At 41.6% G+C, this 24,730-nt stretch overlaps 1 protein-coding gene across 2 annotated transcripts in view; it reads right to left on the bottom strand.

Moving 5' to 3' along the window:
- The window catches only part of KLHL29 (kelch like family member 29), a 386,838-nt gene extending 375,511 nt beyond the window's left edge, over positions 1-11,327 (bottom strand). For both annotated transcript variants that reach the window (XM_033054932.1, XM_033054933.1), the window contains exon 1: positions 11,265-11,327. The gene's annotated coding sequence lies outside the window, so the exon portion shown is untranslated. The remainder of the gene's footprint in view (positions 1-11,264) is intronic.
- Positions 11,328-24,730: the final 13,403 nt, after the last annotated feature.

Raw genomic sequence — 24,730 nt, 5'->3', positions numbered from 1 at the left:
TTACTATTTTTAATGGAGTGAGACAAAGCACATACTTGCTTTCCAGAAGAAGCAGATACACCCCTGACTAACAAGCCTGCTTTACTGCTCACTGTCTCTGGGTTAGAATAATCTCAAATCTTTTTCAAAATCCTATTTAAAACAGTTTTAGGAATCACAAAATTCTCTAATGTTTATTTTACCTCTCCAGGATATTTTTTCATCTTAAAAAATAAGCAATTAAGAGAAACAGAAAAGCTCTCAAAGCATTAAGTTCTGCTTTGCCTCAGCATAACAGAATCTTTGTTGACTGAACTGGAGAAAAGAGGGGTGGAGAAGAACAGCATTTTCAGATCTTATGAATCATTTTTGTCCTGTTAAAGCTCCAGGCACAACTAGGGATGCAGCTCTAACTGTACAGGCAAAAAGTAACAGCCCTTGTTCCAGAAGAGTTTATTGCCTAAACAGAAAAACCAAAGATTGAAAAAACACCCTCCAATATAAACTGAAGTTAACATGATGCATTTTATCCTCCAGATGCTCAATAATTGTGGGTGGTGCTTTCATTAATCTGAACAAAGATCAATCTAAAAAAAGAGAGCTGAAAGTTTAAGATGCAGTGACAGAAGAGATAATGCAGTAACTTGGGGGCAGAGTGTATGTACAGCTACTGTGAGAATATATATATGTATATATATAAAAAGCAGACTGCTTTGACAAATCAGCCACACCGGAAGAGGAGAGCTACCAGGCAGATGGGATAGCACAAGCCTGACCCTAAAACACAAAAAAACCCTGCAGTTACACACAGAACTCAAGATGACCCCACATAGTTTCTAGGGATTCTTTTTTTGTGTGAGTGTGTGTAACAGCAAAGCTTCAGAGTGGCAGCTAAATAAAAAGGCAGACTAGAACACTGAGGTCACATGAAGGAAAATGGATGAACTCCACTGCTTTCCAGAGTTCCCTGGAAGGTCTTTATGCTTCCATTTCATACAGAATATGGCACTTTCTTGGTTCATCAGGATAGTTAGATATTTGTTTCCAGCTTCTAGAGTACAAATTGCAGTTAACTGTAGTTTCATGCCAAAAATATTTGCAACTTTCCACTCTACATGGAATGTGAAAAACTTCTTTTTATGGGTGTTTCTGGGCAACGAAACTTTGCTCATGAAGTTGTTCTGAGGTATAAAGAAATCATATTATTTAATATTCATACCCTCCTTTTGTTCTTAGGAAAAAAAAAAAAACCAAAAAACTGTCAAAACCCACTTATTTATTTGACATATCCCTTTATCCAACTCCTGCATCCCTGCTCTGTATAGAGCTCCTTCCCTCTCTAGTGGCAGACAGGTCAGATACCAATGGTTAGAGCCTGCTCTGGGCTTCAGTAAGATCAGAAACTTTTAGTTTATAACTCTTTTTGGCCAACAGCTCACACAGAGATGCAGAGTTACATTTACCATTTTTCATGAAGACATGGGTTTCACAGAGCAATGCTGTCACTGTGTTCTCCTGGATGAACTTTCTGATCATTGTTTTTGTAAGAACCTGTGGTTATTATCTTGACTCAGATACAGAGAAACGTATTTGTTTTATTAGAAATAGAAAGCCAAGATTAAATGGCCTACTTGTGCATGTAATAGTTATACACACAATGCCCAGGCACTAATCCTAAATTTCTGCCTAAAATTAAAAGTAACATTATCTAGGTAAAATGAGCACTGACATTTCTTGGATATTATCCTGGTGGCTAATCTTGAAGTTTTTTAATCTTTCCATTTTCTAATCAAGAAGATGGCCCAAGGCTGAACAGTTCTGATTGTTGTTGCGGTAATTTCCTATCTTTTTTTACATAAAAATAAGGGTTTCATGCTTTGTTTCCAGAGTAAAACTATCCTCTTAAGCCAACCCTGAAGTGGCTATAGTCAAATTCATGAGATGACTGGTCTACTGAAAGCAATAAACTGATAGATTCTAGTTTTACAAGATAATATTTAGACACAAAAAGACTTATACTAAGTCATATGTGATGCCATTTTAGCAAATATCTTGAGGGAATCTGAGCCTGTTCATGTTTTCCTAAAGTTGAATAACTGCCTGATAAACAGTGCAGCCTAAAATTAGGAAGGAAGTGGTTAACAAGGACTTCCAGACTGATCATTCACGGGCAGAAGCCTAACCAGCCCCTGGCCTCCCAAGATGAGTGCCTGATGATGCCCTGGTTAACCATCACCTCAGGGAAATGCCTGGCTCAAGCTGCACCTGCACTTCCCCCAAAAATTCACGTTTAAGCTTCTCAACCTGACCCAACTGGGGGTCATTCTCGATCTCCAGCCCAAGCCACCTTAACTCTGCCATCAGAGCACTGCAGTTGTACGCAGTTCTCTCAATAAAGATGCCAGCATGGCACAAAGGTTGGGTTTTTGGTTTTACTTGTATTATTCTTGATATACAATACTTCAGTAACTTAGCTGCTGCTGCAACAATATTTGTCTAAGAATAGTTTTTAGAAGGCTTGAAGGATGCTGCTGTGAACTGTTCAAGTGTGATATTGAAACAGTGAATTTAAGGAAAACTTGCTTCAATTTCTTTTTTAGCAAGAACATACCCTACACACACATAAATAGGCTTTCAAAATTTCTCTCTGAGACAGAGGAAAAACAAATAAACCAAAATAAAGAGTATTAGGGCAATCACAATTCTCCTCTTCATCTCTGGCTGCAGTTCTGTATCCAAGTACCACTTTTAAAGTCAATCTCACATTTCAGGGACTTCAGGCAAGCCTTATTATTTCCTTAATTCCTATACCAATTCTGTGCTCTTTTCTTCCTCCTCCAAGTAACTCAAATATGGGCAACAACTGTGTATTGCCTTTTAGTTCCCACAGAGATAAGGCTGTGATATTGCAAAACTCTAACTGCCCAGAAGTTTAATCATAAAATTGTACACTACTCCTCCAAAAAAGAAAAAGCCCACTTCTTAGTACATTTATTTCAGAGATTCAATAAACTTAAAGAATGGGTAGAACACTTATCTAGTTTTCAGGGTACCAAATGTAACTTCATTTGACTGCACAGATCTGGGCCAAGGATAAATTTGGCCCATCTTATATAACAGAGCTGAGGGGCAAGAAGGTACTGAAGCACCTGGGCCATAGAAACCAGAAACCAGCAAATAGTTCCCTTCCCTCTCTCTTCATTTGCTGTCATCTGCTAGGATTTGCAGACTTTTTCTTCGACCTCAAGACCTTCACAGTTGAATTTCACAAGTGATTTGTTCCTCAGGACAGAGAGGCACTGTGCAACATCAGATACATATTCCAATATGTCAGCTCCACAGGTGTTAACTAGATCAGGATTTGGTCCACAGTTCAGCAGCTCTTGTGACAATTTACACATCAAGATCAACTGAGAGGTTCCCCAGGAGGTCCCAAGCAGCCACAACCCACGCTCTCATGTGCTTCAGGCAGCTTTTAATCACATCTCATTACATTTGTTTGCAGTCTTAAGGCTCAGACCTCAGAAAGCAAGCGGGAGGTTTTTACTTTCAGTCTCATACAAAGACCATAAGGAATAAAATGTTGGCACAGACAGCCAAAGACTCACAAATTCGGAATTTGAGAATGGGCATTCAATCCAGCCTGCAGAAAATCCAGACTAGCATCAGTGTAAAAGAGATAAGAGTTAACTCACCAAAGATCAAACCCAACTTTCATTTACGCCTATGCAACATTGATTTCTGTTAACTACATGTGTGTAACCGGGGGCAACATTTGATCTGAAGCCTAGTACCCTGATGCCCAGCTATTGTAAAACAGAAGCAAAAAGGTAACTACAAACATTTGACTGATGTTGCCTGCAAGCAGGGCACTGCTGACAGCTCTACCAGCAATTCATATTGACAAAAATTAAGATGGGGCATGGCAAACCTCACTACTAGAAGTAGTTGCACAAATATTTGGAGTGTTCTTTAAAAAAAAAAAATAAAGAGAAAATATGACACTGGGGAAAGGCAACACAAAGCCACAGACCAAGAAATAAGCTACTACATGCAAATACATGCAAGCTTCTCCCAAGTTAATTCTCCTTTTAATGGAATATTGATTGCTATGCTCAATGTTTAGAAATGTGAAGCAGTGTGGGGGAGAGAAGGAAGGGAAGACAGAGTAGTGACTTTTGTTTAAATGATACATACTTTTCTCATATGATCAGCCAAAAATAGCATAATAAAGAGGGCAGTGCAGTACATTTAACATTTAGCCTTGCATTTTATTAGCAAGTCTGTCAGGGATGACCTGGGAGTGTTAGCCACGCACGTTTTGTGGTCTTCTACAGGAAGGAGGCACAGCATTTTTCATAACCTCTCATCACACAATATCCTTGGTGTATCTGGTATTTCTCTGCTCTGAGTAGGATGGATTGCAAAGTGTCTGTGGTAATAAGGAGACTTTTCAGATGTAGCCTACTGAGCTGTTTGCACAACTGGGGAGAAATCCACTGGGGGAAAAGCAGTGCACAAATCCAGTGTCATGAGTAACATCTGGCTCAGCTTTGTTGCACCCACTCCTATCCCCAAGAAGGATGAGAAAGAAAGAAACAAGTTGAATCTTTCAAGTAGACATTTATATGATCCAGTTTTTAAATAAAACCCTTAAAATATAACCAGTATCTCATAATCAAGCAGCCACTTACTCTAATCCTCCAGAAATTTCTCCTTGCTCCAGTGACTACCAGTAAAATTTCAGGAAAAGTGTTTCTTCTATACTTTTCCTTCTTTCATTCATGGAGTCTTCAGAGACATCTGAAGGCTAGAGCCTCCAACTCATTTCACTAAAAAGCCACTCAAAAAGAGGGTAAGAGAAAAAAAACCACAAAACCCTCAACCAGAAGAACCAACTTCCACTGACAACAGAGTTCCTGGCCCTGATAATCCAAGCAGAAACATCATGCTGAATAGTTCTGCTGAGCCACCCCATATTAAGGATACGCTTAGGAATATAGGCACTGTCAAAGAGTCATTGCATCATGTATAGGTAAGTACAGCTGAAATAGTTTCTACATTTCACATACGCGTATATTTTTGTGCTCTACTGCTTGTATTAGAACAGAAGAAACCTCATACAGAAGTAACAGCTTCTCTGACACTGTTTTTCCAAGCTTTAAGAAGGGTTAATGAATAAGCTCAAAAGATACGGCTTAACTACATTCTGCAGCATTTCATATAGTTTCAGAAGTATTTTCTAGACATTTATATACCCAACAACAGTTTGTAATATGAAGTGTTCCAATTTGGCATTGTTCCACCCTTGGCAGGCAAGAGACAAAAAAATATCAAGAGAAAGTGAAAAATGAAGTTTCTGAAGTATACAATATGTTAGGAATCATTTAATGAATTCAGGTGCTCAACAAGCTACAAATCAGCTGAACTTTGCTATACGTATAGATTTCAAAGCACAGGTAAACACAGCTGCATCCACTTTAAAGTTATTCCATGTCTTGTGATTATTGCAATGAACTTCCTGAACTCTTTCACCTCTCCTTTTGATCTGGGGTTTACCTGTGCCTGGAAAAACTAACAGCATTTAAATTCTTCTCCCTCTAATTAAGGGGAAAAGCACGTTTAAGCCTTAGACTGAGAAAATAAACCTTCCTCTGAGTAGCTAGCTACAGCATGCTGCTATCTGCAAATCCATCAACATTGCTTTTGCAGACCAAAAACAAAATCCTACAACAAGGTCTGACAAAGCAGATCTTAGAACAGAATTATCCGATTTAAATATTAATTACTCATCAGCATGGACTTTAAGAAGTGTCTGAAGCCAAAGGCCTTAAATCACACTTTAAACCCAGGACTTCTAAAGTCTGCACTGTTATGCAGATCTTGGTTTTGGGATAGAGGGTTCTGGGTTTGTCTGGGGGGCTTTAAAAAAAAAAAAAAATCCCAGAAAACAACACGAGCAAAGAATTGATAAGGAGTCTCTCTCCCAAGATTCAAAAATATGAAGAGACTTATGAATGAGTCCAGCTCGACAAATTAGGCACATCTTGAATTTGAGTCCTGCTACCAAACAGTGTTGTTGACTCAGATACCCCTGTATCAACTTGAAGGATTCTTCACAGTATCTCTCAACTACATTGACAGCCCAGGAAACACTCCTGCCACAGCACACTTAACAGCTTTTAGTTAACAGCAATGCTGCAGAGGAATTTTATCAGTGGCAGATTTTCTTGCAAACTGCTGCACTGAACGAGTTCCAATGCACACCTTGAGATATAATCTGCTTCCCAATCAAACTGTGTGCTACCTGTACTTATTCAGAGCTCTAAAACTGGAGACCAACCCAAGAAAAACCAACCCTGAACAAAAATCCCAGCACGTAACATCACATATAACATAGCATATTGTAATGATGGTATGAGTTAAACAGAAATACGAATCAGAATGCTACAAAAGGAACACTGAGTTAATTTTAAAATAAGTCTATAGTTTCAGCAGACTGTTTCACAGAATCAGTATTATTATTGCAAGCCAGCACTGTACATTACCTGAAATTTAAGGCCACCACAAAAACCTGTGTTCTTCTGCTGTTAATGCCAATTATGGCCAAAACCCAAGTTGTGAATATCTGAAAACCCAAGCCTAAGCATCATAGATTAAAATAAAACATGAAAGCAGCACATAAAAATTAGACAAAACGGTCCCATGTTCCACATATCCTAATCCACAACATAAAATTATTTATGGAAGAGTGTGACTAGGAATGCAGTTACTGTCATTTATCAGATGGTCAAGACAGCACAGAGGTAACCAGCTGCATAACAACAGCACTGGGAAGGTTTCTGGGCACTGCTTGTACCAGGTCTGGTTTCACCATACCAGGGAGAAGATGCATATTCACACCCTGGCAAGCACTGTTGACTCGCAAAAACCTGACAGAAAGGCGTTCCCATAAGAGATTTCTAATCTATTTCCTTGTAATGTCTTCCTTTATAGCTGAGGAGGAGTTCTTTGTACTTCTGGTAACAAAGGAAACACAGAAGTGACAGAAGCATGTCAAAGCTGTTTATGTTTCCTACAGCCTCACACTCGGATTTGCTGTTGGCAGTTTACTTCTTGGGAAGAGCATCTTAAGCCTCCACACAGGAGCTCCACCTTAATACAAGTAACTTTATGGAAGACTTAACTGCACAGAGGGATGTTGAACCCATTCTCCACACTGAGTAAACCAACATAAAATGAGAATTTTTTCTAAAAATGCAACAAACAATTAGTGCAGTAATCCAGTTACCTGCAGGTATATTCAACATTATCTAATTTGTACATTTATGGGCTTTAGGACACAGGTTTCACACCATCTTTCTTCTGCAGAGAGGCAAGTACATTAAAGAAGTGATTAGATACACAAATAAATGACAGAACCTAATGACACTGTGTCATATTTAAGGTTGTTGGATCAGCACACTGTTCAAAATGGAAGATCTGGAGGGAAAGCCAAAAAAGCAGAAAGACCAAGTAAGTCGCTAACCCATGCTGAGCTTTTTAGCTAGCTAGAAGTCTCGACTGCAGCACAAAGAACTAGTGAGCTGAAAATGATGTAGACTTCAGTGCTGCACCATAAAGTTGAGGCTCTGCAAAGAGAGCAGTTTTAGGATCAGCCCTCAGCTGTCTGGGCTCCCTGGGTCCATAGCCCACAGCAGCAAACCCAAGTGACCCATGGAGTTTAATGGACAAGTCACTACAAGAACTCAATGAAGACCATGCTCAACCTAAAGAAGAGATGATAGAAAACCTCAACAAAAATATTAAAGAGACCGAAGTGCAATAGAAAACTGCAAGTGAGTTTTAAGGTTAAAAAGAAATAAATTGCATAGTAGGGGTATGATGCAAGTTACAAGGGTTAAACAAGGTGGAACAGCTGGAATTTCTCTCTCCATTTACAGATCATGGGATACTCTTCCCACCCTAATGATGCCTGTGAGTTTCCACTACAGCACACAGCAAGAAGGAAAAGAAAAAACAATTATTTTGGCCCTTCATTTATTTATTATTTTTTCTGTGCTTCATAAGAACTGGGTTCATCAGGTATCGGAACTAAATTAAAAGGTCAGGAAAACAAGTAGGCATGGACAAGACTGAATTGCAGATGAGCACAGAGAAGGAGAGACACAGCCCTGGGATAAGCGCCAACAACTGCGAATAATCAGAGTCCTGATCCTGGTGGCTGCCAGCACTGCCCCAACCTGAGCAGCTCCAGGGACACCAGGGATCCCTACCTGGCACAGGAGGTGTGGGAGCAGAGCAGCATCCCCGGAGAGGCTACCACAGCAAACCTGGGCAAAGGAATTCTCCTGCAAACAGGCACTGCAAGTGATAGCACCAGACACAGCGCTCACTAAACCCAAAAATCACATCTCATCCTAGATCCGTGCCTTCCTCTCCTTTCATTGAGGAATTTCCACTCAACATACACACTATATACTTTTTATTATTGCTTGAAGAAGAGCAGCAACCGTGGCAGAATGCTAATCTAGAAGCCAAGACAAAACAGAGCTGGGTTACTTTCTTCCCTCAAGATTTCTGCTTCGTAAAAGCAAATGAACAAGGGCTTGTTCCTGCACACCACCACTTTTTGTTTCGTTTCAGCAAGACTTTGACAAAATCTAATTCACTGTGCCATGTATCTAATATACTGGGTATTTGAAGTATGACCATCACTCAATAGAAACGTAATTAAAAAGTGACAAAACTAGATCCCCCCTCCCCAGCATGCAGATGAAAACCAGTAACCCTGCCTCTATTTGTAACCATGACAACTATAGAATATTTTATTTCGGTAATATAATTCACACTGAACATTTGCTCATAGGTTTTGTTGTTAAGGGAAAGGTTGACACACTGTGCACACATTTCATAAGCTACTGGAGACAACAAATGCAGGAAAGTCAGGCAGTTTGAGACCAAGAGCCCAGCTTGTATTTCAGAGTTCATTTAAGACCCTTTATTGTAAGCAAAATGAACAAAAACTCATCCTCATTAAGTGTTACAGGTCATTGCTTGCAAGACAACTACTTGGCATGACAAGATGTTTTTCCATTTTTAAATAAATCGCAGTGATTCCCTCATTTTTTTCCAAAGAGTTAGTTACTCGAATGCCAAGTGTTAATTTTCAACTAAAATATCAAAGGCATTTTTAGGAAATAGCAACATGGATGTTATGGGAAAAAAACAGCTACGCAAAACAAGGCAATGAAAAGCACAGTTTACATAGGCAGGCTAAGTCTCATTCTGGTTGGGTCACTAAATTATTTGCATAGCTACAATATTTCATCCTAAACTGAAGACAACTTCCAGTAATAAACACAATAAGAACAGGTTATAAGAATAAACAAACAAAAAGCCACAATCCTGAACGTTATTCAGAGAAGATTAAACAACCTCCTGAGAATAACTAAAGTTTGACGCAGATAAATGTCAGAGTAAAATATTGCTGTACTTGATTTTTCTCCACATGGGGAAAAAAAAAGATAAAGCCATTAGCAGTTTAAGCCAGAATACAACAACAACAGATGCACTGGTGCTTTGGTCTATAGGTAAACAATAAAAAAAAATTTAAAAAAAAAAATCAAGCTTATGGAACACTACCCCTTTTCTCACACAGATCCTATCTTTCAATGAGGATTTAAAGTTTCAGCAGATTGCTAATTATAAGAAACAATAACACTTATCTGCAGTCACCTTAAAGCTACAGTAGTTAGGGTTTTTGAAAGTACCTCAAAAGGAGACACTGATAAACATGTTTAAATCGGTGCAAGAGACTCACACGTGCTTACACACACACTTGCTTAGATGCTTTCAAGACTACCAGGAAAAAGAAAGTTTCTTCATTTATCGGAAATACACTCTATATAATCTTCCATTTAAACAAGTAATAAGCCTGCAGCAAACATGCATGGCTTTTTCCTTCATTGATGGAAAAGTGATTAAATCCCCCTTAATCTAGTTACCAGAACGCTGTATTTTTTTTCTATGCAGTTTTCATACACAGTAACAAAAGATAAGCAGCCAGCTACATGACCAGGGCTCCATCATTTTTGGTTGTGGTGGGGAGATAAATCTGTCTCCAGCGTTCAAGGGATATTTTCAGTTTAATAAATGAGACCAGAGAAGGAAAAATAAAATAATCTTGGAGACGATGAGCACACACTGTTTATGAAGTGTACGACAAACACCACCATCCATCTCCAGAAGTCCCTTCCTCCAGACCTTTCTCCACCCTCCGGGGAGGCACAGAGACCTAAACCCAAAATCCCGGGGAGCACAGACCTGCATCCTCACACAAGGACAGCTCGCCACGTCCACTCAATGTCAAAACAGAAAGTAGCTTTTCCCTCCCAGCCTAAGCCAGACCTTCCGAAAAGCAGCACCCAAGGGATGGATGCACCTCTGTGCTCCGAACAGCAGCACGCAGCACTTGGGTTCGGAGATAAGTTACAGGAAAATCACCCTCAGGGGAGAAAAAAAAAAAGGTAAAAAAAGAAAAAAAAATAAGAAAAAAAAAGCATCAATGGAAAAGCACAGCAGCAGCCAAACAAACCTCACACCGGCGAGGACATGGCATCGGCATGGGAAACGTATGGAATGTTTTAATATCTATACACACACATATACATATATTTGAGCAATATTGTGTTGAAAAGTTCCTCGCAGGCATCACGCGTGGGGATGCGGAGAGGCAGGAAGGGGCACGGGAATGCACGCCAGGCACAGGGAGAGGACGGGCTGGCCGGGCGCTGGGGAAGCAGGCAGGCAGGGAAGCAGGCTGCCGGCGGGCTGCGCGCCCAGCCGTGCCAGGCAGTTCCGGGAGCGGGCCCGGCATGGCAGGGCACGGAGGATCCACGGAGGATCCGTGTCCCATGGAGGGACAGCCGCCCCCGGAGGGATGGGGCTCTGCGGGGACACTGCCGCCCCCGGGACTGGGGCGAAGGAATTGCGCGGCCGCCGCCGCTCCCCGAGCGAGCGCCTGAAGTTGTGGGTGCGCGGCGGGGGCGGGCACCCCCCCACGCCGAGACGAAAAACCCTGGGAAAAACCCCAAACCACCACAGCAACGTTCTGAGGGCCCGCCGGCCCCGGCACGGCACCCCCCAGGCAGCGGGAGGCACGCAGGAAGTTTTTAATGCGGGCGGCGAGCGCAGGCGCAGGGCAGCCCCAGCCCCGCGATGCCCGGCGCGGCGGGCGGGCGGCGGCGGGGGCTCGGCGGGCTCGGCACCGCCGCGCCGCTTACCTCCCTCCGCGGGGGCGCAGGCGGCCGCGTCCTCAGGCGGCGGGAGGATGCGCGGCGGCGGGAGGCGGCAGCGGCGGCTCGAGCATCGCAGCCTCCGCCGCTAACGCAGAGCCCCGCGCGGCTGCGGGCGCCGGGAGCCGCGCTGGAGGCCGGGCAGGGAGGCGCGGCGCGGCGGCGGAGGCTGCTGCGGAGCCGCGACCATGCTCCCGTCTGGCCGCCTTCCCCTCACCTACTGCCCGCTTTAGCCAGAGAGGGAGGTGGCCTGGGCGCCGGGGCGAGGGGCGGGCCGGGCCAATCACCGCGGCGGCAGGAGGCGGTGGAGCCCGGCCTGGCCCGCCCCGTCCGCCGCGCCGCCCCGCGGGAGGGACGGAGGGAGGCGGGCAGGGAGGGAAGGAAGGAGGATGGATGGAGGAGCCCCGGCCCTGCCGCCGCCCCGCGGGCCGCTCCGCCGCGCTGGCTCTGCGCTCCCCGCCCGGCGCAGGTGCGGGCGGTGCCGGAGCCCCGAGCGCTGCCCCAGCCCCGGCGCTGCCCCAGCTCCGAGTGCTGCCGGAGCCCCGGCGCTGCCCCCGGCCGGGACTGCGGGCGCACAGCGCGCTCCAAAGGTCACCGCGCTCCCGCTCCCCGCGGGAAAGTAGCGCGTACTTGCGGAGAAAGATTGCCCCGCTTTATGTAATCGCTGCTCCCCGACGGCGTCATCCCGGGCCTCTGCAAGTCCACAGGAGTGTTGGACTACGTTGGGACCATTCTTTCCCAGCAACGCGATTATTTTTTTATTTATTTTTTTTTTAATATCCATCGTGTTTGGAGTCACTAGAGATTTTCGGCGTGGAAATCTGCATCTGTCTCTCTCTTCTGTATAATCTTGTATCTGCGTGTGCTGCTTTGTAGGGATCTCTCTGATGTGCACACAAGCTGCATATGCTGTAGTTTTAAACATAGAACACTTTGTCTTTTATATTTCCTGTTAGCATAAAAATAAGCTTCATCAAATTCTTTTTTTCCTTACTTTGCTGGTTAAAAAATGCATCTATGCTCAAACGTGTTGGAAGTAAGGCAGTTGTGCCAAATGCCAGCAAAGGGAAGGGAGGGAAGCACACAACCCACAGAATAGGCAAATCCATGTTTTTATTGGAAAAGGACACATGCTGCCCGATGCCTGGAGGAAGCAGGGTGCAGCGCTAACAGAGCAATTTCATTTTCTCTCTCCCCAACCTCATAAACAAAATTATTGCCGTGAACTAAAACAGTTCTGAACCCAGCCATCATCATTAATATTAGAATGCTTTTAGCATTAAGTCCTCACGCTGGAACAGGCAGGCTTCATACAATTTTGTCTTTAAAATATCATGGACTAACATTGAACCCTCCAGTCCTGTACATCACAGTGAAGTGTGAGGGTCAGAAGTTCAGAACAGTTTAAAGCTGAATTATTTAGCACGTGCGCACACGACACACTCTTCTGATTTCCACACAGCTTTTCCCCCCTCGGTTCCCTCCCTTTCGAGCAGGACAGCCCTGCCCGCTGTCATTTGCCCTGGTGCAGCGTTATTTGCCCAGCACATATGGTTGGCCCAGAATGGGAGGAAGCCTCAATGGGACTGTTGACCTAACAAGCAGCATGTCAGTCTCCCGGTGGCATTTGAATGTTCTCACAGCGAATGCTTCGAGACAGGAGAGAGTATAAAGCAGAGATTCTTCGGAATCCTTAATTAGACACAGTGATTTTGGAGTACTGGCTTCTGCTGCTATCCTCCAGTGCCTAGTACTTTGTTTTGTGACCTTGAGGTTAAGGATACCAACCAGCCCTGTTTATTTTTAATAAAATCTTACAGTTATGTGAGACAGTTCTAGGTTTTATTTATTTTTAGCATAAGTGCTTCCATCTTATCTGCCTCACAGGTTTATAGTAAGGATTTAGCTAATATTTGGACAGCACTTTTAAGCTATGAAGCTCTATATGTCTATTATACTGACCGTTTTCTGCATTTTTCATTTTAGGAAGGTACTTTTGTACTCTTTCACATCAGGAAGATAGAGTTCAAATCTTGACTTTAGTTTTCCCATCAAATTTTGTCAAATACCTGATTTACAAATGCTGACATAGGGTCAGATTCTGCATTCAGTTACAGGTAATGAATTTCAAAGAATTTCTTGGTCCTCGGTGACTTTACTCTTGATCTAAACCAGTTTGACTCAGAATTAGCATCACAATTTCATATTCATGAAGAATAAGCATTTGATTACATTGAATATATCATTATACTTTAATTTTCTTGCTCCAATTTTATTTTCTTAACTTCAGTGATTTAAGAAGAAACTGCTTCATTTTATTTTTCTTTTTTAAATTCCTTTTTTTCTCTGCTCTGATTCTGAGAAAAAAGCTGACAGGTTTTGTAGAGAAGGTCAGGAGGCTGAAAAGTTATTTGGGGGCATCCTGCTTCTTGTGAAGATTTTGAAAAATTAAGATTAATGCTTGGATCTAGAGAAATTCCCCATGCTTGGCATGCTATTCCTGGCACTGGAAAAGATCCACTGTCACTCACATAATTTCTCAGCATTCAGGAAATCCTGTCCTCCTTTTATGTAGCTCATGTTTTAGGGGAAGCAAACCTTTGCCCACATAATATACTGAAAATAAGGATCCTTCAAATGCTAATGAAACAAAAGATGTATTTCCAGAAAAACACATATTCTGGGGTGAGGCATTTATTTGGATGGGGCTGTGGTTTTTTTTGATAGAATCTGTTACAGGGTTGTGCTTGACAGGCTGAGGATTATTTGAAAGAATCCCAGTTTTGGATTAGGCAGCTGATACCCTGCAAGACTTTGGTGTCTGGTAAAGCTTGCTCCTCTGAAAGAAGAGATTTCCTCTTTTAGCAATAGATCATTATGTTACAAGGCATGTATTAGAATGAGAATAATACAACTTCCCCTGTCTTTGCTGATCATATCAAAACTAATGGCATCTTGAATTGTCAGAGCATCAAGTCCATCTTCTGATAAAATATTAGAAGACACACAGATCTATTCATCTTATTGGAGATTTCATTTTAGTCTGAAAAATATTTGATGGCAATGCCATTAGATTAGCTGTGGGCATGTATCACAGGGACCAGCATAGTAGTTGAGTACCAGGATTTTGCAATAGGGGTTCCTAGAAATATTTCCTACTTTGTGGTAAAACTTATCCCCTAGGTTTGTACATGTTTAAGGGAGTGAAGTTCTTATTTGAAGAGATTTAATATATAATTCTTTAGATTGCTACTAAATTTTTTTTATGCAGGTTAATCCATTTCAAAGGTAATGAAATTTTATCTCTGAAATTGTTGCCTGAGATTTTTTTAAGCCATAGCCAAAGAGGAATATCTGCTACCCAGACTTTAACTGGAAGGTTTCACTTCTGTTTTCAGCTAATGAAGATCTTCTTAAACCTTACAGGTTTACAACATAGATTCTAATGTCAATGCATTAATTTTCTGCTGTCTGAAAATATTAATAGATCTGGTAGAATATCTAGAAAATACGGTAGTAGATATTTTGTATATTTACTGGGTTTAGGGGTTCTGGAAAAGTCAGTGGAGATTTGGAAGATATCTTAGGAGATTTTTCCATCATCTTTTTATTTATTTGAAGTACAAATACTGTTTGCTGCTGCTCTAGCATTCATATGTACTTATTTGTTACAATTATCCTTACCATTTAACAGAAAGATAATGCCCAAAGGAAACAGGAAACTACATTTAAAGTAGTTTTTATAAGTGCAGCTTGAGTTAATTGCCAAAATATGAATTTAAGATGGATTAAAATTACTAACCTGTGGAATTTATTGGAAAACAAAATTGACTTCTTCAGGCACACCATGTTAAATGAAATACCTCCTTCCCTGAGCAAATCTTGTATCTTCTACTGAGCAGCCAAAGCTGCTCTCAGGGCAGAGGTGGCAGAAACAGTGTCCTGTCACTGGGAGTTGGTTAGAAAAGGATTCTGTCCTTCATACATCCCAAACCATGCCCACCTCCATGTCATTTACAGGGTAGTCATCAAGGCAGGCAACTATTCTTGTGAAAAGAATCAACCTTCAGACAAGAAGAGGAGTGTCAGATCATCACTGTTTGGTTGATAACCTATTGAGGGACTGAAATTACTGTACCAAGAGATGAGGAAGAGATGTGATCATGCCCCTAATAGCTGACCATATTCCAGTAGTTATTTCACATTCTAACTCCTCAGTTTTACATATCCCTGATTTCCTCAGGCATTTAGCTCTTTAACCTGACCACAGACTGTTTGCAGACACACACATCTCTGCAGGCAGAGGTTATGAAGTCATTTGCTTGGAATTGGTGAAATAAAGATTTGTGTGATTTTCGGCGTATAAGCCAAAATGTCCTTGTCCCTGACTTGCCAAGGGAATGAGAAGAGTCTGATCCTCTAAGAGCAAGCAGTATATTGAGTTGATTTCTCTTAGCTATGACAGAACCATTTGCTAAAACTTCCCCCAGAAGACAGAAGTGGGTTCTGCTGGAGTTGTGATTGTGATTTCTGATGGGCAGTAATAAAAGTAAGATATATTTTACTATACTGGCAGAGTCTAGAGCACTGTCTTGAATTATTTGAAAAACTCTAATGGTTAGGGATAGCAAAGAAGTCAGGTTTTTGTTGGACTTTTTGGAAGCTTATGAAGGGTCTGTTTAACAACTTTACTTCCAGTCACCTCTAGTCCCACTCAGTCACATGGAGAGGCATTTTCATTGCCATTGAAGTCATTGCACCAGCTGCTTGAGTTTTATCAGAGTAACTCCACTACACCGGTTTATGAGGGAGGATGTGGGAGGAATTGGACTTCCAAGGTGATTTTAGAGGGAGTTGTGCTGTTTGATTTGTTTGTCTAAAACAGTAACAATATGTTTCCACCTATTCCTCATAATTATACAGGGAGAACTAAAATACATACCATTTTGAACTGAATGTCTGTATTAAATTGGTTTGACTCCTATTTTCTGCCATCTGTGGCATAACTAGAACAGAGAGTGAGAACAAAAAAATATAAATGACTCAGTCATATTTCCTTTAGGAGAGGCATCATGCCCCCCATTCTTGTCAATTCCAACTCAGAATATTCTGTGATTCTGGTAATTTTAATTGTAAATAATTCATTTCCGCTTTGAATGAAGCAGTGGTATGACACCCTGGGTGCAGAGAAGAGATGTTGTTGTTCTGTCATTTAATAGGGGGACCAAAATATATGCTATAATATTTTGGTTCAACATCTACACATAATTCTTCTGTATATTTAGATAGCCTCCCAAACAATCTCAGCAAAATACTGAGATGTAATTCAGCTTAATTAAATACTGAATTTTCCCTGTAAATGTTAAGTACCTCATAAACCTGACTCTGGAAAGAACCAGAAGCAGGTTCACAGAGAGGAAAATGAGACAAGCAGGTGCTGCTGAAGCCTCTCAGAAGACTTAGTGGCCACCTGCATTAGTTGCCACTGATAATACAGGAAATCATATCCAGGCTCTGGAGCGAGATGAGGACAGTGCTACACTCCACAGTATTTGTTTTCCTTTTATCCAGACTGACCAGAGAAGATCCCTTCAGACTCATAGAAAATGTGATAGGGGAAAGTTGATGATATGTTGGGCTTTCCTGGGGATAGAGCTGAGGTACAGCCAGGCATGCCAGCATACCTTGGAGCCTGGAGGCACTCAAAGGTACTTATAGAAACCTATTTTAGAAGGCCTGATTTGCCCCAAAATTTACATATGAGGTAGGTGTTTGAGGCAAACTTATTGTCCCTTCAGTACCTTACAGGCATTAAGGGAGCTCATCCCCACAACGCCCTGGAAGGGGGTGGCATCATTACTCTGACTACAACAAGAAATTTTCCTTCTTTATACTTAATGTCTTGTAAAAATGTCAGTTTAAAGTGACAATGATGTTTCTAGATTTTATTTGGTTAATGCTTTTCACAGATTATGAACATTATACAAAACTCTTTTTAATGGATTCCTTTAGGAGTCAAGTTTTGAGCAAAGGCCAAATGTTTCTATAACTTATCAAGGAAGTTATACAGAATCACGTTTAGACATAGCACAGGTTAATGGTGAACAAAAGGATGAATAAGTAATAAAGGGGCAAATTATTATTGCTGAGTGACCTGAAGTGCTTAATCATAGAATCAAAGAATGCTTTGTATTGGAAGGGGCCTTAAAGATGATCTAGATCCAGTTCCCCTGCCATGGGCAGGGAATCTTCCATTGGATCAGGCTGTGCAAAGCCCCATCCCTGGCCTTGAATAGTTCCAGAGATGGGGCAGCCACAGCTCCTCTGGGCAGCTTGTGCCAGTGCATTACCACCCTCACAGAAAAGAATACCTTTCTAATATCTAATTTAAACTTACCCTGTTTCAGTTTGTGAAGAGGTCAAAATAAAATGAAAAAGGTTAGTGAAAGGCAGTGTAATAAAGCATGAAGACAAGAGGCTGTGCAGGGCAGGGACTCTTTTTGGAAAACAAGGACTTTGAAAAAGATCTTGGATTCTTTTTGAATAAACACCTCAAAATGAAATCTCACTGTATTTCTGTGGCTAAAAGGGCAATGCAATCCTGAGATGTAAAAAAGAGTAATATCAAGCAGATAAGAGGATTTGATGTTGCACAACAGTGGTAAGGCTACTGTTAGGAACCGTGTCCAGTTTTGGTGTTTGCAGTTCAAAAGCAATGTGGAAATAGTAAGGGGAGTTCAAAGGAAAGGTATGAAAAAGGATTCGGAAAAGAAGCATGACAACATGAGGCATAAGCAGCTCAACTTATTTAGCTCATCAGGGAAGAAGCTGAGAAGTGACTTGGTCACTGCAGGTAGGTACTGACCCATGGAAAAGATACCCAAGAGCGAGGAGCCACTTTATCTACCTGACAAAGGCATTACAGGACCCAGTGTTTGCCAACTTAAGTCAGACAAATCCACTCTTAAAGGAAGAAATGTTTTCCTAGCCCGCAGAGCCCTAAATAATAACACTGTCTGCCCTGTAAAAGCTGTCACAGGTAGTGATGTTTAAGAGAATGTTAAATATGTATTTTTAAATACTTCCTTTCATATTCTTTGTGGGGAAATCTGTACATCTTTCTGTGCTTGTGTGAGTGGGAGCCCTGTCAGGATTTGGTGGCAGTTCCTTGTCTCACACTGAGAACCTGTTATTCCTCCTATTCCTCAGTCCCTTGTGAGGCTCCAGGGACCAGCACTGCCAGGGTTGCTCTCACCATCCTCGTAACACCTGCAGTTTCAAAGGAGAATAATTATTGGCAAATAATCACTGTCTCATTTTGTGGCTTCAGTGAGGTCTTGCAGAGTGTCAGGAAGGATTTATTTTTTTCTCTTGTATGAAACTGGCCACATATTGTCCTGGTTGTTTGGGAATTGTTTCATTTTTCTGCATTCATCTGGAGCATCAGAGATGAATGGGTGGCCTTGGATGGCTTCTTACCACTGTTCTGCCCTGGTGCAGACCCACCCTCCTCTCATCATAGGTGCCTCAGTGCTGTATTTTCCTTTCATATTTATGGTAAAAATAATTCCAGTAGTTAAACTGCTTAGCTCTTTTGGCTCATGTCAGGTTGGCAGGGGTCCTGAGGGTTACATGGTGTCTCCAGTGTATAAGGCACACTGTTCATACTGGGATCACCTAGATGTGTGTCATTTAGTCCATTTGTGCTTTTGCAAAGATCTTGAGATTATTGACAGGTTCTTTTTGTTTCATACATAAATGTACTCTGCCAAGGACTAAACTGCTCTGTTTTAATTTAGGGGTTTAAAATAGGGATAAAACATTTTGCTTGGGGATATATAGGAAATCAGGCTCTCAACTCTGTTTTTAAACGCTGGGAAACTTGCTATAAATGGTTTGTATAGTCAATAAGGATATGATTAACAATGTTGTGATGAATATTCTACACAAAATTTTTGCATTCAGAGGCTTTTGTATCCAGAAAGAGTGATGTGATGATCTTTCTGCCTTCTTTCTTTGAACAGTCTATAGAATTTCCCCTGGTAATTCTTGCATGGAGCATAAATCTTACAGATGAGCTAATGAGAACATTTACAAACAAACAAATGCAAACACTCAGATCTTGCTTCTCTTATAGTATTTCCTGGAAACTCTGTTGCATTCCTGTCTCAGTTATTTGGAGTAATAATTAGCCAGGTTGATTTTCATAATGTTCTGTAGGACTAATCACAGCCCCGTGAGCACAGACTAAAATCCTGGCACCGGCTGAGCTGTATGAGGGTTTGGTTATGAATAACCCTATTCAGTGATATCCCTTGTGCAGAGCATGGGTTAGTAAGCTGGGGTATGTACACAGATACACACGTGTAAATAGTGAGAGTGGTGCCAGGGAAATAGAATTCCTCAGTATTTAGGAGAGAAAAACATTAGCGAGAGCATTTTTTTTTTCCCTGCCTACCCCTTTTGAAGCTTTGTTTCACGGTAGCCAGAGGGAGAAAAAAACACATTATATGAGTAAATTGTCTGGAGAATGTAACCAGGGCCCCAGTAAACACTGAGAATGAAAACCCATGCGAGTGTGTATTCAAGCAAGTATGTGCAAAGATAGTGTTTTCCGTGAACACTCTCTTGGATGAAAATTCTGTTCTGTAGCTAAATAACTGGGGAGAAGTCAGGGTTTGGCTGAACTGCCTTGTGTTGGGATTTTCCCAAGGTCCCTTGATTTGCCCCTTTCATTTCTCTTCCTCTCTGCCCCAGCATAATGTGTGTGGCTTTGCCCAATACCCTGAAAAAATTCAGAATGAAATCTGAGATCCCTGATGACCATCACTGATTTTCAAGCAATCAGACTCAGGCTGTGTGATTTTGGAGTGGTAGGGTTGGGATATTTTAAATTCTGTTCTGTCAAAGAATGATTAGTACATTAATTTGGGCCATATTAGTACATCTCCCCTGTGTTGATGGGAGGATAGACCCCCTTTCATGTTTAATCTAAAGAGGGATTGATGACTGGTGAGGTTGTCTCACATAGGGACATCTGCCACTGAAATAAATGATGAGCTCAGAGAGTGAAAATGTTTAGGCTGCACTCTGTAAATGTGGATTCCTTCTGTGCCGAAGGCAATGAAAGCCCTTAGGTAGCAGCTCTGTAGATTTTTCTCATTGTGGGCAAAAATAAGGGTTTTTTTTATTATTTGTTAGCCCAAGGCTTCTTTCTTGAAGTTGCTACGGGTTGTTGATGCTGATTTCACGTTTCATAAACAGCCAAGTCATGTTCAAGAAGCAGAAAACTGACCTCAGAGATGACATAACCACTGGAGGCAGAGGAAAGCAGCAGCACTGCTGCTGAACGACGGTGAAAGAAAAGGGCACCTTTCCTGAGAGTTTGCCAGCAACTTTTACTTGATGTGTGAGTTTAGTACTTCTGTGTTAGAACAGTAAAGCACCTTTGAATTAGAGCAGGCTAGAAAACTTGCTTAATGTGCTTTTTTCACTCTCTTACTTTTAACCGACCACTGCAAAATTCCTTCTACCTGTAACGAATAATTTAATTTGGAAAGGCAAATAAGAGCTCATTAGCTGATGCACTGCTACAAAGTGAGTGAACAGGTCTGATGCACTGTTACAAAGTCAGTGATTAGGTCTAATGCCTAGGGACAAACATTTACAACCATTTTGAAATGGCACAATACAATGCAATAAATCCCATAGCCAGTTCAGTGAAGAAGAGAGGAACATCCTCCTTCCTGTTTTACTTGAATGCAAATTTTCTGCATCTTGAAATCCTTTGTGTTTGAATATTGGGGAAATGCATATCTGCCAGGGGGTCACATTTATCACAGATAAATTAAGCATGGATGCTGCCAACAAGTAATCCTGTCTGTTGTGTTTTCCATTAAATTTTCTGTGCATTGTGGTTGGACAGGCTCACCCTGTCTGAGTGTTCTCCATCATACTCCTCAAAAAAGAGGCTGTAATATTTCTGCAAAGTATTTTTCTTTGTATCTCTTCCTATGTCTGGATATTTTGGGAGATGTTTCTTTCTGTCTCAAAAAGATGTTTTGTTACTAGTCTCACTGTTTTAGAGTGAGTGTTTAATATAAATCTGTCTTTTTACTTCTATAATAGACATTAGAAGAAGCAGACAATAATAACACATCTAATAGGCATTGAAAGAACTTCTTTACTGTGAGGATGGTGAGACCCAGAGAAATTATGGATGCTCCATCCCTGAAAGTGTTCAAAGCCAGGTAGGATGGAAATTTGAACAATCTGGTCCAGTGCAGGGTGTCCCTGCTCAGGGCACAGGGAGGTTGGAAAGGGATGATCTTTGAGGTCCCTTCCAACCCAAACTATTTTATGACTGTATGATTATTTTCCACAAGGAATCTTTTATCCCAAATATCTTAGTGATTTTCGTAAGTAATTAAGTGATTTTTATGAACATCCACCTTCATTTCTGGCAATGATTGCATGTAGCTATAAAGCCCAGGCAGAAAACTCTCAATAGTGACTGGAAATCACAGGTCAGGACTCTCAATATTTTACAGCATCAGGTCTGTGTATGTTATAGCTAAAAATTTCAGTGCTCAAAGTCTAGATCTTGAAGGTATCCAGAGGCTCAGAAATCATATTAGTGTCTTCAAAAAGGTGCCTTTAAGTTTTGATTCAGTAATGCATAAAATATTCAAACTACAGTAACTTATGACTCGTTGGCAGTGGCTGAAATTGTGGCAGTTTCCACCTTCAGTGATTGTTTTACCCCAGATCCACATGAACAAAGCATATTTATGACTTGTGAATCAAATATTAGCATGGAGCACATCAGGCACTTTGTGCAGCTTGGAGCAGGTTTTGTGTTGCTTGGGAAGCCAGACAGGTATCATGGCAGGCATGACTGTGCTCACAGGTGTCGTTCCTTTGGCTTGGATGGAGAGTTTTATGTGTGAGCAGGTGTTTGCTGGCTGGATCCCAAGGAAGAACCTCTGGGAACCCTTTATTTCATGTAGTCCTGGGGCTGTAGGCTTGCGGACCCTCACTCAGCATTAAGAAATAACAGTAATAACCTCTCATATTCCTGAAAATGGAGCATGTTTGGCTGCTCTGGCAGGCGTCATGATTGGCAGCATTTCCAGGCCTGTGACAGCATCACCTCTGCACTTGGGGCCAGCACAGGCAAACAGCAGGCACTGGCTTCAAAACAGCCTGAGGGAGCCGTGCTCGTGATTTGTGCTGGCCAGCCTCTGGATGCAGGACATGCACAGCGCCGAGTGTGCTGAATGCCAGGAGCCTGTGTGGGTTCAGAAAGGGCTCGGATGAATTCCCCAAGGCAAAGCATCAGTGGAGGGATGCTGAACACAGAGGCACTGTCACTGGCCTAAGAAATCCAACTGCTGCAATTAGCTGGAGTGAGGGAAGGCATGCTAGTGAGATGTTCCTGCATAAGATCCCTGTCTCAGGTTCTTAAGGCATCCTCCCTTGGCCCCTGCCATGAAAAGCACAGACAGACTTCAGATTTGAGATGGTAACCTAAACCTGAGGAAAGCTTTCTGTGGTTGGACTGTTCTGGGGAAAATGTAACTTTTCAACGCAGTGCCCCATCCGTAGAAATGTTCGGGACAAGATTGGATGGAGCAGCTTGGTCTAGTGGAAGGTGCCCCTGTCCCATGGCAAGGGATTGGAACTGGATGACCTCTAGTGTCCCTTCCAACCCAATCCATTCTGTGATTTTATGCCTCTCTAGTGTTTCCACCAGCATTGCTCAAGGACAGGACAGGCTGTCTGGAGGTACAGGTTAGGCAGTAGGTCTGCGCTGCAGGGACATGGGATGCAAACATTTCAGCAAGAGATATCAGGGAGTAAGGGTTTTTCCTAGCTGAGAAGCTTGGCAACTCTAGAAAAACTCTAATTCATGGAGCCAACTTGTACTTCTGGGAAAGGACTATCACCACCTCTAAAGACATCTCATTAATTCTTAGTGGCAGAGATAGACCCTTCAGAGACACTGACATTTTCTTGCAGATCCCCTCTAGCACAAATTGTGACTTTTCTAGAGATTCTGAAGCATAAGAAACTGAGGCTTAATTCCACCTATATTAGGGTATAAAAATTTATTCCAGAAAAAAACAATGAGGAATATCTTGAGTTTTATCCTTACTTTAAGGTCATACCTTCAATGTACTTTTAACTGTGGGGGAAAAAAAAAACCCACCTTCAGTTTATTTCCCTTTCTCTGAGAAACTCAGCATATGAATAACATAGTTAAATTACCGCAGAAATGTAGCTAGGGACATACTAGAATAACTGCTTTGAATATGATTTGATTGGAGTTACACAGTGATTCTAGTTTAAAAAGACATCTTTAGCACAGTTGGTGAAGGAAAAAAGATCACCTACTTTGATATTTGTCCTATGTCAGAATCTTATTTCCTTTCTCTTTTGCTCCTCTGTGACTTCTTCCCTTGCACCTTGGCATCACCTGGATTTCCAAGTAATCCCCACCATTTTCAGAAACTGTTTTAAAATGGGAATGCTCAACTCACTATTGAATTGTGAACTCACAATTTGAGGCTGAATCTGCAGAACCTTAACAGAGATAAAATCCATATTGACTCCAGGCCCTTTGATGGCATATGGCAAATGTCACTTGAGTTATTAACAGCCAAACAATAATGGGCTCTGTTCTGTATTTGAGGAAGCCTTTACCAATGACTTGGAGGAGATTTCTTTCTAATCCCAGATGCTGATTAGTTTATATTCTGATCCACACAGTTTGCTAGCCTTTATGATTTTTATACTAGCTAAAATGAGTGCAGAAGGTGTTATTCAGCCTATAAATGGCTAATAATTTTTGAAATTTAGGATTAGAAATGTACATTAATATGTTGAATTTAAATCTAATCCTCTGTTCACTCATCAGCCCAGACTATTTCAAGATAGTTGTTACTACACAGAAAAAAATCTTTGTCTCTCTCAGAACTGGCATTTATATTTCCTGTTCCTGTGCACCAATGACTGTTTTAAAGAGCAACATCTAGTTAGGCACTAGGGATGAAACCTAATCCTTTTGTCCTGTGAAGCTGGGATTCCTTTATGTCAGAAACCCTCAGCCAGAAAAGCACATGTTTGTCCCTTGCCTTTCAGGAATAATCCCTTGGTCTTCAGCTACTCATGTGGAGTTAGGCACATGGGTTAGCCTGTCCAGGGCTGGAGTCCCACAATTAATTGCTTCCAGCTTCTGCATTTCACAGGACAGTGGTGTTGATAAAAATGAGGCACTAACACGATATTTTCTCCAACGTGAAGCAGAGGCAAAAGGAAACATTTTGACATTAGGGTCACTGAAAAATACTGTGTTATCTCTTCCTTGTGACATTAATTATTTATCAAGACTCCAAATCGAGCTCATCGGGGTTTTTACCTTTAACCATTTAATCATCCCCTTCCTGCAACCC

The sequence above is a fragment of the Catharus ustulatus genome, chromosome 3, assembly GCF_009819885.2.
Source record: "Catharus ustulatus isolate bCatUst1 chromosome 3, bCatUst1.pri.v2, whole genome shotgun sequence".
NCBI lineage: Eukaryota > Metazoa > Chordata > Aves > Passeriformes > Turdidae > Catharus > Catharus ustulatus.
This window is presented reverse-complemented; position numbering and strand designations above follow the sequence as displayed.